This window comes from Halichoerus grypus, chromosome 12 (assembly GCF_964656455.1).
Source record: "Halichoerus grypus chromosome 12, mHalGry1.hap1.1, whole genome shotgun sequence".
Lineage (NCBI taxonomy): Eukaryota > Metazoa > Chordata > Mammalia > Carnivora > Phocidae > Halichoerus > Halichoerus grypus.
Window position 1 is genome coordinate 75,284,944 of NC_135723.1, and position 19,990 is coordinate 75,304,933.

The 19,990-nt window shown below is 39.3% G+C and overlaps 1 long non-coding RNA gene across 24 annotated transcripts in view; it reads right to left on the minus strand.

Annotated features, from left to right (window-relative positions):
• Positions 1-19,990, minus strand: part of LOC118526129 (uncharacterized) — an 87,526-nt gene that overhangs the window by 45,114 nt on the left and 22,422 nt on the right. For 11 of the 24 annotated variants that reach the window (XR_013442830.1, XR_013442835.1, XR_013442839.1 and 8 more), the window contains 3 exons: positions 14,472-14,765; positions 10,364-10,608; positions 50-145 (listed from right to left, as the gene is read on the minus strand). This is a non-coding gene — a long non-coding RNA (uncharacterized LOC118526129). The remainder of the gene's footprint in view (positions 1-49; positions 146-10,363; positions 10,609-14,471; positions 14,766-19,990) is intronic. The other 13 variants (XR_013442832.1, XR_013442834.1, XR_013442833.1 and 10 more) reach the window with 3 other exon arrangements.

Consider the following 19,990-nt stretch of genomic DNA (forward strand, 5'->3'; position numbering starts at 1 on the left):
TCTTTATTGTGCTTGTATAGAAGAAAACATTGAATCAAAATATATTTACCTGTAAATGTCTGATGACGATGGGGGTTAAAAAACATCCTTTGAATAGCTAAGATGGCTGTAGCTCACTTTCAGTGCTTTTGTGGACTATTAGTTTCTGAAAATAAACCAAATAAAAACTCATCAATTTTATATGTATATGTGAATAAATGCATATATGTATAATTACGTATCTGTGCATGTAAGTATGTATCGATATATTTACAAAGGCTTCAAATTGTCGCAATTGAGGGTATAGATTAAACACATATCTGCACATATATTTTCCTCCAGCTATGATCCATCTCTGTTAGAACCAATTTTTAATAAAATGTTCCTATCTACCAAAAATGTTACTATTTTCCTCCTTCATTGCCCCCTCCAGGAAGCATTTAGAAGCAAACATTGTATTATATAATGTTAGTTTTTTTTTTAACCTGAATTTTATGGAAGTAATAGACAATGAAATTCTATCTAATCCCCAGCCCAAATAACTCCTGGGAAAGATTATGTATGTGTCCTGTGCAAAGGTAAGTTCATTGTTTCAACATTTTAAGAACTACAGTCATAGTCAGAAAACAGTAGTGTACAATAAATGTTTGTTTAAGATATGCCTCCAAACAGGGCTGGAACCCTGAAATGTTAGGTCTCCTTTTATTTATTTATTTATTTATTTATTTATTTAAAGATTTTATTTATTTATTTGACACAGAGAGACACAGCGAGAGGGGAACACAAGCAGGGGGAGTGGGAGAGGGAGAAACAGGCTTCCCGCGGAGCAGGGAGCCTGATGAGGGGCTCGATCCCAGGACTCTGGGATCATAACCTGAGCTGAAGGCAGATGCTTAACAGCTGAGCCACCCAGACGCCCCTTAGGTCTCCTTTTAAAATGTATAACTGAATTCAAGAATCTTTCAGACTGTGTCTGTAAGAGCTGCTGATTCAAGTAATTTGTTCAAATAGGCTTCTGTGGTACCTTTCTATGTTGCTCCAACAAAAATATTTTCAAGAGCAAGGGACATTTTCCTTGAGAGAATGTTTGTATACACTGAAAAGTTTATTTCAATAACTCTGCTTTTAGAACTAAATAAGCTGGGAAAATGAAAAGGCAAAATAGATACTTAAACACATGTACAGTTTTTAATTACATGTTATTAATTACTTTTTTGGAAAGTTTCCTTAGTGGAGTCTCTGCATTATCCGCTCTCCCCATTAAAAAATCTGCCAACAGCACAGTAATGAAAATACAGGTGAGAAAAAAAAAAAAAAGATGCTTAAACGAATTCGAGATCTCTATCAGAGCTGTGTGAATTCCAGCATGCACTTACTGCACTGAGATGTTGAGGATACTGCACAGGTTTTAGAATCAAACAGGCAGATTCAAATCCTAGTTCTGATGTTCAATTAGCCACGTGCCCTTGGGCAGTTCACTTCATTTCCAGTAGTCTCATATGCAACTTAGGTAAGTAACACCTACATGCTAGCATCATTGCAAAGTTAAATTAGATCCTACACATAAGGTGTCTGTCACATGGGGACACTTGACAAATACTGACATTCTTTCCTTTTCTGCTGAGTAATTGGGGTAGGGGAGGTAGGAGGAATCAAAACAACCTTAGAAATACCCATCATAGGATTTTGCTTTTTTCTTTTTTCAACAGAATATTGGACAATTGATAGAGATGGTTCCAGGGAAGACAGGGTACCATCCGTGCCTTTCACTTATTTTATTTTTGGTAGAAATTATGTGATTACAAAATAGCATTTTCAGAGACAGGGATCTGAAATCAAGCGAAGGATGAGTGAATGTGGTTGCACTAAAATATTTCTTATTTCAAAAATTTCAAGAGCATGTTACACGCAATCCCACTCACATCACTACGTGTCTGCAGTAACACATGGATCCTTGAGGCGGAGCCAGGTGTTTCGCCGGGCTTGGCACAAGTGCACATGGCAAACACAGCTTGCGTGATTTAAACTTCCACGGTTCAGGGCACCTGGGTGGCTCAGTCGTTAAGAGTCTGCCTTCGGCTCGAGTCAAGATCCCAGGGTCCTGGGATCGAGCCCCACACTAGGCTCCCTGCTCGGCGGGAAGCCTGCTTCTCCCTCTCCCACTCCCCCTGCTTGTGTTCCCTCTCTCGCTGTGTCTCTCTGTCAAATAAATAAAATCTTTAAAAAAATATATAAATAAACTTCCATGTTTCCCAGTCACCTGATAGGCTTCCTGACAGAATGCTGTGGATGGTATCAATGCCAGAAGAGCGAAGAAAAATAAACACAAACTTAGACTTAGTGGATCTGATTAGAGTAGAAAGGATTTTCAGATGGCAATGGTGGTTTTGCATTAAGATGATACATAAATGTGTAGCCACAACTATCACTTAGAATAAATAGGTAAAATAAACCAAAAGAGTTAGAACTGTTGGAAGATTTTCTGCATATAAAACATTTTACATAATGAGTCTCATTTGGATAATTTATCAAAGCATGATGATTACCATTTGTTTAGATGGAAATCTGCTTTCAAGAATCTCTTCAGGAGGATTCTAAGTATGAGTATCTTTTTAAGCTGGCCTTATAGAGATAAATTATCTAGATAATTTATCAAGGTATGATATATCTGATGTCTCTGTTTTCTGATTTTAGGCATTAAATTGTCAAGCCTGTTAAAGGACTTCAAAAGATAGGACCTCAGAATCAAAATAATGAAACCCAGCCTGTAAAATTAAGAAAGATAACTCAAGGAATGGTTAAGTATATTAATAAGTAGTATAGTGTCTTTCTGGGCAGAATAGGGATCGATACATATTGATGGAGTCTTTCTTTGGCTACAATTCACAGGCTTGCTCTGCTGCTTTCTGCTAATCACTAAAAGGTCCTTAATTGGCTTTGGATAAATTCCAGTCATTTCTTAGAGTTCTAAAATGTTTTTCCTTCCATATTGCCTAAGAAGAAGAAAAAAAATTTTATTTGCATAAATGCATTCCTGTGTTGTCAGCATGAAGTCATCACAGGGTCTTTTTCCAATCAGAAATAAGCAATTTTCTATATTATTTCCAAAATCAAGGACTCTTGTCTTCCTAATGTAAGATTTTTAATTCCAAGGTATTTGGGGGGTGGGAAGGGGAGGAGGCTGAAATAGTCGCCTAGAAACTGAATTTCATCTCTTATTTCTCCTGCACCTCCACCTCCAGTCCCTCACACACCCATTTTGGCTCATATATTTCTTCACATGTAACTTCTGAGAAAAACTACAACTTAGTTTCTGTGTTCCAAGTCCAGTTTTCAGACTCAGCATCTAAGTCCTCTTACTTTGATCCTTGCCTTCATCAAGCTTTCCAGATAACGAATGTTTTACTTTAAAAGTACAGATCACTGGACCTTAGGATATTCAACTTCAGTTTTTTGAAGTTTCTTTTTTGTCAACTCAGGGCTCTTTTTTTTTTTTTCTTAACAACTTTTTAGTGAACTTTCTAATTTTGACATCTATGCAGAAAATGTATCTATTTTTACTTTGTGTCTGCCTCACGTTGTATTATTAGGAAAGAACTTTTCAGCATGAATTTCATGAGATCAAGTGGATGACTAATTCCCATCACATGGTTGTGGGCAGGTTTCTTAAACTCTTCCTCTCCTAATTTCTGAAGATATCCCCTATTCTGTGGTCTGTTACTCAAAATCATTTGCTATGCAGAAAAGGTTTAACAGAGTTAAATAGAGTTAATTTTCAAAATAAGGGGGGTTTCCTTGAGTGCAAGTGATGTTCTGTTTCTTGATCTGTTTCTGGTTACATGGATGTATCTTGTTCACTTTGTGAAAATGCATCCAGCTATACACTTAGGATTTGTGCACTTATCTTTGATAAAAGGTCTGCTAAAAATATACTGCCTTAAAAAAATCACTTTTTGTTTAAGTTCAACTATATCATGGCCTATTTTTCCATTGAAGTGTTCATCATTATTTAATTGGTCTATAAGGGTTCTTCCAGTAACTCAGGCCAAAATCCTCAATCATTCTTGACTCTTCTCTTTCCCACACCCACGTCCAACCTGTAGGCAAATACTGCCAGTTCCACCTTCAAAATAGATCCATAGTCCTACCACTCCTCCCTACTCTGCTGCTACCTCACTAGCCAAGCCAACATCATCTTTTGCACAGCTTATTGTATATGATCTCCCTGCTCCCACATAGCTCCCCACCCCACACAGAGAAGCCAGACAGATCTTATCCAATGTAAGATAAATGTTACCATTCTTCTGCTCCCAACCTTCCATAAGCTTCATGTTTTTCTCCAAGTAGAAGCCAAAATCATTACTGTGGCTCCCAGTGTCCTATACAATTGTCCCGGGGTGACTGCTCTGATGTCATCTTCTACCATTCACTCTGCCTCACCCCAGGGGCCTCCTTGCTGCTTCTCCAACGCACTAGACAAGCTCCGGCATCAGGTTCTTTGCAGTCACAGTTACCTCGGCCTGGAAAGTTCTTCCTTAAATATGCATCCACATGTCTTGCTCTCCAAACCTTCTGATCTTAACACAAATGTCACCTTCTCATTGGGACCTGATGATCCTATTTAAAATTGCAATTGTCTCCCTCCAGCATTTCCAATCCCCTTCCCCTGCTTTCCTTTTAGACTTATAATCACTTAACATGCAGACAGACAGACAGATACAAATATATATAGACATGGTTGGCAAAAGATTGCTTTGTATGTCTTACCAACCATGAGATTTACATTCTTGAAAAAAATTATGATTATTAAAAGCCTGTTAGCAAAAACAAGGCCTCAGAAAAATAGCGATAGATTTTAAAAACAATCAATATAATGTTTCATGTGTAGATTTGAAACGTGGTAAATAGAAGTTAGAGAAGGCATTTGCTTCTGAAACAACTTAGATTAATCAGCAATAAAATCCCACCCTCAGGCACTCCTGAGTTTCCCTCAATTGATCACAGAATATTGCTGAGCCTTTCTGTTTGACTACGCATGTTCTCCTACAAGTTTTCATTCCTACAGACAATTGCACTTGTTTACATTTTCGAATCAGCCCTTATTGAAATAAAGATTTTACATGTTTACGTATGAATTATTTCTTGCTTCCCAATTACAGGTGGGACTCTACTGGTGTATCAGGAAACCAATTTAGTGGTTTGTGGCAATATTTTGCTAATACAGAATAAAAAATAAAAACGTTAGTGTGAATTCTGAATATCCAAGGTAAATATTAATTTATAAAACTTCTGTTTCAGGTGTGTGGGTGCGTGTGTTTTATTGGGTCATGATGCTCAATAAATTTCCAACTGAGGTTTACAGTAAAAACAGTTTGGAATACATTGTTGTAGGTCCATCTTCTGCTTCAAGCCATCCAGAAACTTGCAGGACTTGTAGCCAGTGTTTGCCTTCACCTACAAAATATTCCTATGTTTGTGTCGCCCCAAAATGCATATGTTGAAATCCTCATCCTCAGTGTGATTATTTAGGAGGGGGGTACTTAGGGAGGTGATGAGGTGATGAGGGTGTTGCCCTCATGAACGGGATTTGTGACCTTATAAAAGAGACCACAGAGAGCCTTTGCCCCTTTCACCACTGAGGACATGGTGAAAAGATAGCAGCAGTCTGTGAACCAGGAAGCTGGTCCTCACCAGACACCAAACCCGTTGGTACACTGATCTTGGACTTCCCAGCCTCCAGAACCATGAGAAATAAATTTGTGTTGTTTATAAGCCACCCAGTCTATGATAATTTGTTACAGCAGCCCAAACGGACTAAGACAATGCCTGTGACCAAACTTCCTCTTATCAGGACACATTTCATATGGAATTACCCTAATGACCTCACTTTAATTTAATTACCTATTTAAAGATTGTGTCTCCAAACACAGTCACATTCTGAGGTACTGAGAGTTAGACTTCAACATATAAATTTGCAGGGACACAATTCAGTCCATAACCTTCCCCTTTCTGATAAGGATATTGGAATTAATCATTCTAAAGTCTGTTCTCACTCTATGATTTACATCATATATATATACACACATCATATATATATGATACACACACACACACACACACACACACATATGACCTAAATCAGATTACCTGTTACACTTTATGGACTACAAAATTAAAACTAGTGGGTATAAAGCTCAAGAAGACTAATATTCATCAACAGAAATGTCTGAAATCATGATACCATTACAATGTTACTGAAGACCACAGATGGTAAATGTTCATTTGAATTTCAAATAGTTGTAGCTTTTTGAGGATAGTGAAATGATTAAGCAAAGTTTGCATGGTAGAAAAAAATGTAAATAATTGTCTTTCTCTTATTCCAGTAGGTCCTGTGAGGACATTCTGCAAATATCTGTTGAAATTTCCATGGACTGATACTATCAAAAGGCTTTTTACTGAGGCTACGAAAATTAGTTAATTCTATAATAACCATGGTCTATGGTTTGAGGATATAGCAAGAGATCTGTAGTTGCACCTCTTGTTATTTTGTTTCTTTTTTTCTGTAATGATTTTACAGCTAAGTTGATAGCATAATATGTTTTCTCAAGGATCTTTATTCCCATATTCACCTGGAAAAACTCAAAGGGAAAGCCATCTATAATTTCTCCATGGTAGACTCAAAGGCTCCATAAACTCTTTAGATGCATTTTGGTCATGGTCACAGAACCATGAATGACTTCGATGAGAAATGATCTAGACTAGTGCATAATAAAATTGGTCACATAGAATGATCTGAGTACCTTAAGATTATTTAGGCCTCACTTTAATACATTTAGATTCAGTAGGTTTAGGATAGAGCCCATGAGTAAAAATTCTTGACACATAACCCTCCGACAGTCACACACTCCCCACCAAGATTTTTATGTAGCTGGTCCATCTATGTTTGGCAATTGTTGACAGAACCCTAGATCTCATAGACCTTGGAATCTACTACAAGACGTCTTCATCAATCCCCGAAGAACTGAAATGGTTTGGTTTTACTTTCTATTGCCAAAGATACTCTCTATCTCACAGGTCAAGAACCATGTATAAGGGAATAGTAGCATTGTGAAGGTGGGGAGATCCATTTGCGATATTCTAACATGTTTAAAATGTTCTCTAATAATCAAGGAATATTAAGTCCTAATTAAGTGTCCTAACTGCTTATATGAATTTGAAGAGAAAAGAGCTAAGACTATCCTCTTGCCTGGGCTTTCCTCAGGGTACATTTTCTTCATCTGTACCATTCATTTGTTTTTTTTTTTTTAATTTAATTTAATTTTATTATGTTATGTTAGTCACCATACAGTACATCGCCATTCATTTGTAAGAAAAAATTCTGGAAGATTTTGAAACTTAGTGAGCACACTGTCTAGTTCATCAATACAGGTTATCTCTGCCTTTGCCTTCAACCATATTATTTTATAGCGCTGTAGAGACAGAAGTTAATTGTAGAAAACTGTTAGTAATGAGAACAATTTCTGGCCATAGAAATGCAAATTGTGTCCAGTGAATGCCACTGATTATTGCCCTGTGAATACTGACCAGTTTGGCTACTTTGCACCCATTTGTAAAAATCATCTCAGCGTTCCTTATCTGACAATAAATAGTTGGTACTCTGAATTTTCATTTGAGTGGTTATAATATCTTATTTGTTCTCTCATTAATTAGTGAGTTAAGTAAAAATCTGACAGATATTAACTTGTATGAGAATCATAACCATAACCACTTTTAAAATTTATCCTTTAACCTATTCATTTATTAAACATTTATTGACTACGTATTAGGTATCACATTTGTTAGAATAGTAAACGAGAGACACAGCCCTTGTTTTGTTTTTTTTTATAGAATATACAGTTTAAAGAGAGGAACAAAGCAGTAAACAGGCTCTAAAGGAGCAGGCAATGATAATATATTATCTTTGTCATGGGCACCCTTGGATATAGCCCCCAAGGATCCCTGTTTACTGACTGCTAATCTGCTCTTGTGCCGTCCCCTCCCCTTGAGTATGGGCAGGATTTACTGACCTGTCTATAAGGAATAGAACCAAACAGAATAGAATAGACAGGATGGTATGTAATTAATTCCCAAGACTGAATTACAAAAAATTATAAATTCTATGTTGAGCACCCTCTCTTGTTCTCTTGCTTGCTTATTCTTAGGGAATCAGCTGCCATGCTGTGAGCTGCCCTATGAAGAGCCTCGTGTGGCAGAGAACTAATGTCTCCAACCCCCAACAGCCACATGAGTGAGTGTGGAAGCAGATCTTCCCAGAGTCAAGCCTGGAGATGTGGAGATGGCGCCAGCCCCAGCCAACCCCTTAACCGCAAACCTGTCAAAGAGCCTGAACCAGAGCCACCTGCATTCCCTACCCACAGGAACTGTACCATAATGAACGTTGCTTTAAGCCATTATATTTTAGGGTAACTAAAATGCAACAACAGATAACTATTATAGTCTTTTTCTTGGCAAACCATTAGAATATTCTATCACAGATGCCTCAACAGTAACCACAAAGCTTAGGGCCAGTGTGGGGATCTTACATCCAATATTGTTACCCTTCAGCCTCATTGTCCAGAAATTAGAGTTTCCAGGTCCAGGTGAACCAACACTGGCAATTGCAGATACAACAGCATAAACATCCAGAAAGGGAAAAAAAAATCCTCCTTCCAAAGGAGATCTGGTGTGACAACAGAATCCTCATAAATACTAGAGAAAATGACTCTAGCAAACAGGAAATATTAGTTTGTGATGCTATATAAATCACAGAACAGTTTTTTTTAACAAAGCCCCAGACTTTTTGAATAACCCGGCCTTCTTTGAATGCCATGGTTTCTCCTTAGATGTTTTCCTATACTGGTCCCTTTTTTTCTCCTTTCTTTTGATCTTAGTAGTTCCATATGCCATCCCCTTTTAAGTAGCATTGACCAGTAGGAGAATATAGTAAAAGAGCAACTGGAACTGGAAATGCCTGAGTTTAAGTTTGGGCTGTTACCAATTGTAGAGCTTTGGTAAGTTACTCAATCTTAAAACAGACATGCTAATGTTTACCTCTCAGAGTTTTTGTGAATCTATCAGCTTCAAAATTGGAAGTAATGCACTGAAGGACTCAGCACACAGTAGGTACTAGATAAAGAACAGTCATCATTATTATTCCCGCTCTCATTCGTTTTTAAGGCTGGTCCTAGGGCATCCTCCAATATATTTTATTAAAAATCCCTTTGTCAAGCTGTATTTAATAGCAAAAGACATTACAAGATCTAGAAAATTCTATTTCAGAGGAAATATTGGTTCTTCAGTGCTAATGCAGAGGAAAGGTTGTTTGTTTGTTGACATTTATCAAGTAAAGTAGAGGCTAAATGCCCAGGAAATTTGTCATAAGGCGATCCATAATATAGCCCCTCTCTGAAAATAAAATTAAATATAAAATAATTGATCAACAACTCAAAACATTTAAAAATCTTTGAACTATGGGCCCCTGGCTAGCTCCGTGGGAAGAGCATGCGACCCTTGATTTTGGGTTCGTGAGTTTGAACCCCACAATGGGGGAAGAGATTACTAAATAAATAAACTTAAAAAATGTATTTTTAAAAAATCTTTGAACAAAATTTAACTGTATTTCGTTGCCTCCTGAATGGAAAAACCCAGAGAACCGGAGAACAGGAGTGGGAGGGAAAATTCATCTTAACAGTATATTTGTTGGTAGTTTAAAATTCTTTGTACTTTATATAGGTATCACCTAATCAAAGTGTTATTCATTACCTAAAATATATGTGCTCTAAATCATATTAATATCGCACAATTTATCTTACCCTTTCAGTTTTATTATTCCCAACATTTATTTTCTCCATTTTAGTACAAGAGAACATTAATTCTAAACATTTTCTTTCAAAAATAGTACTAGTATCAGTTTTATACTCCATAGAGATAGCTGCCCCAATCGCAGTTTTGACTGCGTGTTTCATCCAGCTTTGATCATCTGTGCTGAGGAAGAAATCCACCTCTCTTTGGTCTTCTCCTAGAGGAGAGCAAACCCCGAAACTTCGCACCACCTTTCAAGCCAACTATTTCTTACTAGCTATCGCGTTAAGCAGTTCATCCTAAGTCTGCAACCCAGGACACTTCTGGATGCATCCTCGTTCTTCTCTCTTCACCTCCGAGATAGGTGGCTTGCTGGAATGTGAGCTGGAATATTCTGTCCTTGTTCTTGGACCATCATAATAGTTCCTCTTCACTGAAGAGTCAGAATAAGAAATGAAACTTAAAATAGAGAAAGCCATTCTAATTGTCCTGAAACCCAGATAATCATAGTAGTTATTTCAGTGAGCTTCATTCAGGTTCTTACCTCTGCTGAATGGTGAGTGGAAATTTTGTGTCTTTGGAAGCACTGAAGCCATCATATCCAAGATTTTCAACTGAGGCAAATCAAATTAACTCCCAATTAGCCAGGACAAGCCAAAGGTTTTCCACCTTTGCTAAAAAAGAACCAAATGAGGCCCCAGCACAGTAACAGGTACGGTATTTGTACTGGAAAGATATTTGTTGGTCTGCGACGATCTGCTTCCAGCTTCGGTGGAGAGCTGAAAGGTCCTGAAAGGGGGTCAAGTGATAGGGAAGCCATGAGGGTGTGCCAGACTCTCCACCCTCCACTTCTTCACAAGGAACAGTGCAGCCCTCTGCCTTGACGCTAGGTAAGCACACCCACCTCCACACTCCATCAGGGACCTTGTTCCTCTTTGCTTCTCTGTTTCCCATCCCACCAGTATATTTTTCCTCTCCTACTTCTTGACCTTTCATTTTATTTTTTTTAAAGGATTTTACTTATTTATTTATTCCACAGAGAGAGCGAGCGAGAGAGAGAATGAGCGGGGGGCGGGGGGTAGGAGCAGAGGGAGAGGGACAAGCAGACTTCATGCTGAGCACAGAGCTGGATGCGGGACTCAATCCCAGGACCCCGAGATCATGACCTGAGCTGAAATCAAGTCAGACACTTAATATATTTTTATTTATTTGACAGAGAGATAGAGCACAAGTAGGCAGAGCGGCAGGCAGAGGAAGAGGGAGAAGCAGGCTTTCTGCTGAGCAGGGAACCCCATGCGGGGCTCGATCCCAGGACCCTGAGATCATGACCTGAGCCGAAGGCGGTCACTCAACCGAGCCACACAGGTGCCCCTCCCCCTTATTCTATTTTTAACTTTTAGCCTATTTTATTGCATTTTAATTTTAGCATTATCCTAGATCTTTTTCTTAATTTTAGGTTTCTCTATAATTTTAAACCATTATGTTTAATTTTGTCTACACTACTGTTAGTGTTCTCTAATAGTTTACTGCAATTACTAGCTTAGGCCTGTCCTTTACTTGGGTTTTGTTGACCTCCTTTGTTCTCCCATTTCTTCTTTTTGATTCAAATCAACAGTGGTGGTGATTTTTAATGACCTTCATTGTGGGCAACAAGAAGTGAGTCTAGAGAAGTGGTTACCAAACTTTAGTGTGTCTTAGAATCACTTAGAGGGCTTGTAAAACACGGATGGATGGTACCAGTCCCAAAGTTTCTGATTCAGTGGGTCTGGTGTGGGGCCCAGGTGATGCTGATGCTGTGAGTTGGTGACCACATTTTGAGAACCACTGGTCTGGACAAGTATGAATAGGGGATAGAGTCCTTATTATAACTAGGAAAATCCCTTCCCATGAATCCTAGCCCCTTTTTGCCATGCAAAAATTGGATTTATTGGATGCTTTATTGGATTTTCTTTCTCTTCCACATGCTTTATTGGATTTTCTCCAACACATTCTACTTCCTCCTCAATATAAACTTTTCCCAGGGCCATTACCCTCCCCCCTCTGCATATGGATCATTGATTGGCCAAAAAGGTTACTCATTAAAATATGACACCAAAAAAGTCTATCACACTATTCTCCTTAAGAGAAAATATGTGACTCAGAATCCATGGTAACCAAAATATATAATAATTGCGTTTAGGCAAATCTTGGCAATTGCATGCTAGGAGGGAAGAGCAAGGTGAACCTCATACCCAAGAATATGCAGTTCTGGCTTGACCCCTGTGGGAAACCAGGAGTAATGGGGCTCTCAGAGGCCCCACAAGAATCCAGGAACCTGGAAATCAGAGTCCTGTCACTGCTGTCAAAGTATTCACTTCCAATGTAATTTGGAGAGAATAATGACAGAGACAACTAAAAGCCCTGCTGTGGCCCATCTCTGTCCCCCCCGTTTTCCCCCAGGATCACTGTTTCCCTGTAGTGGATGCATACAACCCATGCCTGTTTGTATAATTTTATTATCTGTGTGTCTACTAACAATATATAGCATTATTACATGTTATATGATATTCATATACTTTATATCTTTTCTCACACTTTCTGATTATGATCTTTGTCTCCCTTCTATGTCTATTATCTTATCCCCAACTCCTTCATTCTCCCAAATTCTGGAAGTACAGGGGTATGGTTGGGCTGGGCTTTTCCAGGCTTTTTTCTTTGTCCCTAGAGAGTCCTATCCTGTGAAAACTAGAATCCCTCAAAGGATACTTTATCAAATTTGGATCTAAGCCACACTGATAACTCTGATAACAATTCCCCTTTTTGCCCCAAATTGCCTGACAGCTTTGTGTCTTCCACTGAAAGATTTTCCCACTGAAAGGATTCTTCCCCAATACTAATCTTCCTGTCTTCTCCCTACCTCTCACACCCTGCCATCTTGAACATATTGCAAAGTTTCAGAAAGTGGGAGGGACTTAGTTATCTCCAGATGGAGGGCTTTAACCCCACTGCCCGATTCCAGCCATCTCACCAGTGACCCCCTAATCCAGTGGGGATTAATGGTCAGTCAAAAACCCTTCAGACTCGCCCCCTATCTTGACTCAGCTGGGCTCAACCGGCTGGATATGGAGGGGACCGCTCCACAAGAAATGGCACCCTAACAACCCGTGAGCCATGAGCTACACAGCACCACCAGTAAGTGGGGGTGGTCCTGGAGCGTGATCTGCATTCTCCAGGAATCCTCTTCTGCATTTTGGCTGGATGGGACCCCAAGAGTAAGGTCTACAAAATGTTGGAGGCTATTAATGTTAATTGCCTGCTAGGCTTCTGGATTTTTCATTAATAATTTCTCTATGTTTGGTCTTTTGGGTCTTTTAATTCTCTAGCCATTTCTTAGAGAAATACAGATAGATCCATCATCCTGACCTCTATCAGTTTTATGGCTTCTATTGCAAAATTGTCTAATGCATTAGGAAAGAAATCTTTTTCTGTGATTTTAGAACTTGTCCTTGGCAAGCGGAATATATGATGTGTTTTCATTTTGAAGTAAGCATATAATTTATCACCTAAACTGGAGCATTTTTGAGAGTGACAAATGCTACACCACTTGAGATGCCAGTACAACAGAAGAACACTGGCCAGTCTAGACAAACCAGATGCACGATCATGGTCACCCCACTGAGCGTGCACATTCCCTCCCCCAAAGGAAGCTTCCAGAGGAAGCTTTCAGCAAACAGGCTGTGGTGTCACCCCTGCCAGGACCATCTGTTTATGTTTGCAGGCCCAGGGAAGCCTTGAGACTAGCTAAGTCACACAAAATATATTTGAACACATGTGGGATCTGTAGTCCAACTGCCTGTGTTCTTCCAGTGGAGAAATCTGTACGAATCCATGTTATAAATAGAAACTTCATTATCTGCACTGTGTGTTTCTGCCTTGGCTCAAAATGTAGGAACTTCCATCAACATTTCCTTTCTCTAAGAAAAGTGTTGGAGACTTTGACAAACATTTCTGCCTTCTCAGAAATGCCAAGGGAAAAAAATCTTCCATTCTTAGCAAATCTCAATTACTAGCAACTTCTCGTACAAGGAGGAGTGACTGAACTGATGGGGTAGACCAGGGAGAAACCAGTAACCAGTGGGCTGCATTTCTCTATTGATCAGGGCTAATAATAATAATAACTGACATTTACTGAATGGTTGCTCTGTGCTGGGGAACTTTACATGGTTTTGTATGGTGCATTAGCTCCAGGCCGGCAGCTCAGCATACCCAGAGGATGCCACGGAGGATATTAAAAATGCACGAACAACAACAACAACAACAAAAAACCCAGCAGAGTGAAAATTCTAGACACGTGGTTTGCTCTGTATGTGTGCGTTGTGACCTAACGAATCCCGTGAACCCCTGGTGGAGCTGATCCCCTGTGAGCCTGCACCCCCCATCGTCGGCAGGTCGGCGGGATCCCACATGCAGGGGCCAAGGCCTGCATCCGCCTGCCCTGTACCAGCCGGAGCAAGGAACTGACATTCAGATTTAACCTTCAAATGAAAGAGGAAACATGAGTCACAACTTCATAGGACAGTTCTGCCACACAGGTTTCTGCACGGTGATCTAGCTCAAACCCAGTCAGTAGATCGGGGAGGAGTGTCAGGTCAACAAAGCACATTGGTTCACACCAGTGTCTCCTTAGCCAACGGAGAGTAGAACTATACTCGTCAGCAGGAAGAGAAAGCCCAGCTTGTATCCACAGCGGCAGCCGGAGCACTTCTGGCTTTAATTTTTAAAATGTGAAGCAAACATCTGCACTCTCAGAGGCACGCGGACCCTGCACAGCTCTTGGCTCACGGCAGCTCGTGCTGCCCTCAGTGCCTACTGTACTACGGCCCCGGGGCTCCGAGCTCGGCTTCCAGCCACACTGGCTCTGGGCCATCCAGCACCACTGTCTTCTTTGTTCTCAACTGGTTCAGAATCTTGAAGGAGAAGGAGAAGTGAGGGATTAGATCCTCCTCACCTTTTTTTTAATTAAAAAAAAAAAGATTTATTTATTTATTTTAGGGAGAGCCTGTGTATGAGTGGGGGGAGGGGCAGAGGGAGATGGAAAAGGAGAGAGAATCTCCAGAAGACTCCCCGCTGAGCACAGAGTCTGACTTGGGGTTCCAAGCCATGAGCCCTGAGATCATGACCTGAGCCGAAACCAAGAGTCCAAGAGTCGGATGCTTAACTGACAGAGCCACCCAGGCGCCCTTATATCATCCTCACCTTTAACTCAGCGGACACGGGCTCTGGTACAAGCAAAGCTCAAGCCAGACCTTCACCTACGGATGCTCAAACAGCATTCCATCACAGCAACAGCACCATGCATTCAGAGAGTGTTTGCTATTTGTCAGGAATGTTCTAAGAGTATTACACAGTCTTATACACTGAAGGGGATCAGGATATGCCATCCCCAAAATATGCCACTTTAACAGGATTATTTTGAGCTGAAGGCATTTGAGTTCTTGAAATCCCTTATCTGCCTAAAAGCAGGGCCTCCCAAAAGGACTCAGTTGTCACAAATCCCCTCCCAGAAGCCACTCTACTAGCTTCTGGGAGACAAGAAGTCGGCACCACACCCAGACACACAGTGTCACAAACTATCATATCTCCCGTATATGCCTCGAAGGACCCATTTATCTTTCCAAAAAGCCATTTGCTCTTCCATAAGTGCTCTTTCCCGTCGTTTCCGCTTCTAAGTTAGGTATATAGACCCCAAATTCTAACCACTCCTTTGAATTCCTCATCTCTAAGTGTTCCAACTGTATTCAATGTACATGCTAAGAACCTGTTTTCAAGTTAATTTTTTGTCAGCCAATTTATAGGGCCCCAGCCAGAAGGCCTAGGAGGGTAGAAGAAAAAAACAATTTTTTCCTCCCCTACAGTTTTGTGTATGAATTCATTTAATCACCACAACCCCATGAGGTAGGTGCTTTCAGCTGAGGAATGAGACATGGAAAGGTTAAGTGGTTTGGCTAAAGACACTGTTATTACAATGGCATAACCTGGAGCAAAAGCAAAGTTCTAGAGATGGAATGACAGCTTTGGGGGGCTGGAGGCAGTGCTGAGTGGATAAAAGGAAAAAACAAAAAAAAACTAATATCAACATTCTTGGGTTGGCATCAAAGGGAAATTGTGGGTTCAACCTAGATAAACCGGAATTTTGGAAAGTCCTATGGTTTGTGAATGTCATCCTGGGGCTGGCTGCCCAGATAATTGATAGCTTGTAAAACATACTAATTTTTTTTTTTTAAATCATGTAACACCAAAATGAATTCAAGCTAGTCTTCAACTAGAAGAGCAGCCTAAAACAATCCTTAAATTTATCAAAAATAGATTTCTGATAGAAGAGCTGAAATTTTCCACAAGGGTAAAGCAAAGTTATTACCCCCACCATTCTTTATAACTTGATTCTTAACAATCAGATGCTGCTTTCAGATGAGTTGGACACAGTCCCATAGAGAACAGAAAGATGAACAATGTTTTACAGGCTAATGATGTGCTTATATTATTATCTCAAATCGTGACTAGCTTGAACAAACAACAGGTTCTGCAAGCTCATTATTGCCAGAAAAGAGAGTTACTGACCAACTTTTTAAATGTGAAAATAGTTATTTTTGGAGGATGTCCCAGAACCTTTAACCAATTTATAAACAACAAGCCAATACACAAGTTGTCTCAATTATCTTGGTGAATACTGAACAAATAGAACATCTTGGAAGATGTGTGAGGAAACGGCTCTTCAAGGTCAGGTATTCTATAGGTGCTAAAGGGAGGTTTTCAAGAATTCTGTTTTTGTGGTTTTTCACCTGAAGCAAGTATCTGATTATAACGGCTTTAAATTGTTTTCAAGCTAAATCAATCATTGCCATGCTACACAGAGCAGAACTTTTGGATTCCATTTTATGTTCATTTGTATGCTAGAAAAGATCCAAACTGTATTTTGGGGAGAACTTCAGCCTTTTGCAGGTATTTTTCTATATTCATCTCAAGAGATGACAAAGGCCAGCACAGAAGCACATGTATCTGGATATATATCTGCTCTGGGCCTCACCCTGTTACACTGCTTTTATTTTAATTCCAATACATTCTACCTGGTCACATTTATGTATCATTTTAAGTAGCTATAAATCATTTTTTGAAGATGATATACAAATAAATTGTAAAAGAAATATAACTTAAGTGATTACTTCAAATATATATCTTCAAATATAAATTCAACTAGCAGTGTAAATACACACATATACATATTGAAACTCTTCCAAAGTTTGCATAAAAACTTCTCTCAGTTGAACAACTGAATTATTTACTGAATTAAGGTGCCAGCTCTTAGCTTATACACCACATTTAAAGGTTTTGCACTGAATATTTTCTTTTCCTAAAACAGGAAAATTTTACAACAGTCACCTTTCCTAAGGGGACAGTATTATCTTTACAGTAAAGTTTAATCTATCTTGAAGAAAGGAAAGTTGTGTGCACATTTAAATGCACTATTTCTAAATCTGGAGCCATCCAACTTCTTTGCAGGAATGGCCAAGACAGAATGAGTCATCCTATCCAGTTGGTTTCCATTTAACAAAGGACTAAACTTTCCCCACCACTTCAATTAGCTTTATACACTGAAACACATTTTCAGCCCTTAGACTATAAACCCTTTTAATGAAATGGAAAGATTGGAATTTATAGACACAGGTTCAACCATTTTCAGAAGTCCCAACTTTCTTCTTTAAAAGAAACATGAAAGGATTTTTCTCATTATTAGATAAAATGCCTAAGTTTGTTTCCCCAAAAAAGAAGAGTCAGAAAGATCTTGAATGCAGGTAGTTTATTTGGGTGGAGATCCTAGGACATAGGAATGAGGGACCAAGGAAAATGAGTTCAAAAGGTAGAAAAATCCAATATAAGTGTCCATAACCAAAGTTCTCTGGGCAAAAGGAGCTCAATTTTTTTTTTTTTTGTAGTTTTTAATTTTATTATATTATGTTAGTCACCATACAATACATCATTAGTTTTTGATGTAGTGATCCACGATCCATTGTTTTCGTATAACACCCAGTGCTCCATGCAGTACGTGCCCTCCTTAATACCCATTACCGGGCTCAATTCATCAGGACATACTGAGGGTCCTAATGCATAGATCATGCTTCCCAGAATTATCTTCCCCAGGGACAAGAGGCTGGAGCTTCCATCTCCCACTGATATAAGGTTGTTCTAGAAGTTAACTCACCTGTATTTTCAGGTTCCCTGGTATCAGAGAAGGATTTGGGGCAGAGCGCCGAAAAATCTGGCTCTCACTTTTAGTGAGAAGTGCAAAGTTAGCCTGAGCTTGTACAGAAGTATACACTTCAGCTTCAGCTGAAACCAGAGGTAGGCCTAAGGAGTGTGATTCAGTGTTCTGGAGGTGTCTAATGAAAGTACCCAATGTGACAGATAAGTTAATGAACCACACTTCTTGTGCAGTCCTGCTTCCACAGTCTCTGGGCTGGGCTTCTGACTACTCTAATAGAATAAAACAGAATTGATACTATGCCTGTTCTGGGTCTAGCCCTCAAACGACCCAGAAGCTTCTGCTTTCTACTTCTTGGAATGCTTGCTCTTGGAACCCAGTCACAGTAACTTGAAGCTCAATGTAAGGACCATGTGGAAAGAACTGAGATCTGGCTGAGAGGTCTGGCTGAGCTCCTGGTCAAGCCTTCAGATGACTGATGCTGTCTCAGTGACCCTGGACAATACCATGTTGGGAAGAACTGCCCAGGGACACTGTGGAATTATAAGCCATAAAAAAAATTATTTTATTCCCTAACATTTTGGGTTACTTATTTTAGTCACAGCAATCAATTAAGATATCAGTCAAGAAACCTTAAAACAAGTAGACGAGTAGGGTTGTCAAAGTCCCTAAGAAGAATAGCTTCCAGATACATCCATAGGAGAACCGAATTTTCCTAGTTTTGCCTACTCCTCACCAAGCCCTGTGGCAACCCTTATCATATCTCTGACCATTAGTTATGGCTCTGAAGGATTTCAAGTAATTTTAGTGATTCTGAGAGGAAATGTTTTTTGATATTTTTTGCCAAATTACATTGCTGAGTATTATTGTGTAACAAATTTTCATGTCTACTCTAACCTTTCTCCCCAGTGTGGATGGTTATAGGGTTACCAGATTCATTTGATGTTCACTCAACAAGAGTCATTTAAAATTCACTAAACAAATATTGAGTACCTACTGTGTGGCAAGCCCTGTTCTAGGCACTGCTATTATAATAATGGACAAAACAGACAAAAATCCCTGTCCTTTTGGAGAGGGAAGATTGACAAACAGCAGAAGAAATACACAGAATATAAATATATATAAATATAAATACTATATATAGTATCTAGAGAATGTTAAGTGTTAAGGAGAAAAACTAAAGTAGGGAAAGAGTATAGAGAAAATGTTTAAAAATAGGTGTTAAAATTTTGCCCTTAGGAAAAGGGAACCACAAGGGAATCTAGGGGAAAAGCAGAGGAGCAGCAAGTACAAAGAACCTGAGGCAAGACTGTTACTGAAGTATTCAAGAAACAGTGATGAGGCCATCGTGGCTGGAGCTGGATGAGCAAGGGAATAGTAGTAAAGAAGGTCTAAGAGTTAACAGAGGCCTAGAACACACAGGATCTTTTGGAAGTCAGTAGAGAATTTGAGCAGAGGGGCAATATGATCTGACTAAGTTCAAGAGGATTATTCTGGCTTCTATATTAAAAGCAGAATGGGAAAGAAGACCAAAGAATACTTAGGAAAATCAACCAACCCATCACTGCAATACCAGGTGAGAGGAGAAGGACTTGTTCCAGATTAGACAGATTTGGGATATAACTGAAAATAGAGTCAGACAATGGAATTTGCTGACACTTCAGATGTGAGATGTTTTTAATACAAGAGAGGCAGTATTACGCATTACTCCAAAGTTTGGGCCTCAGCAAATGAAGAATTACATTTCCATTATCCGAGACGAGGAAGTTTGGGAGTTTGTATATAGAGTTTAGTGTTAGACACATTAATTTTGAGATGGAACTAAAGAGGTTGAGGAAGTTTAGGCAACAAGCCTGGAATTCAGGATAGAGGTTTAAGCCAGAGATATAAATATGGGAATCATCAGCATATGGTATTTAAAGCCATGACATTGGA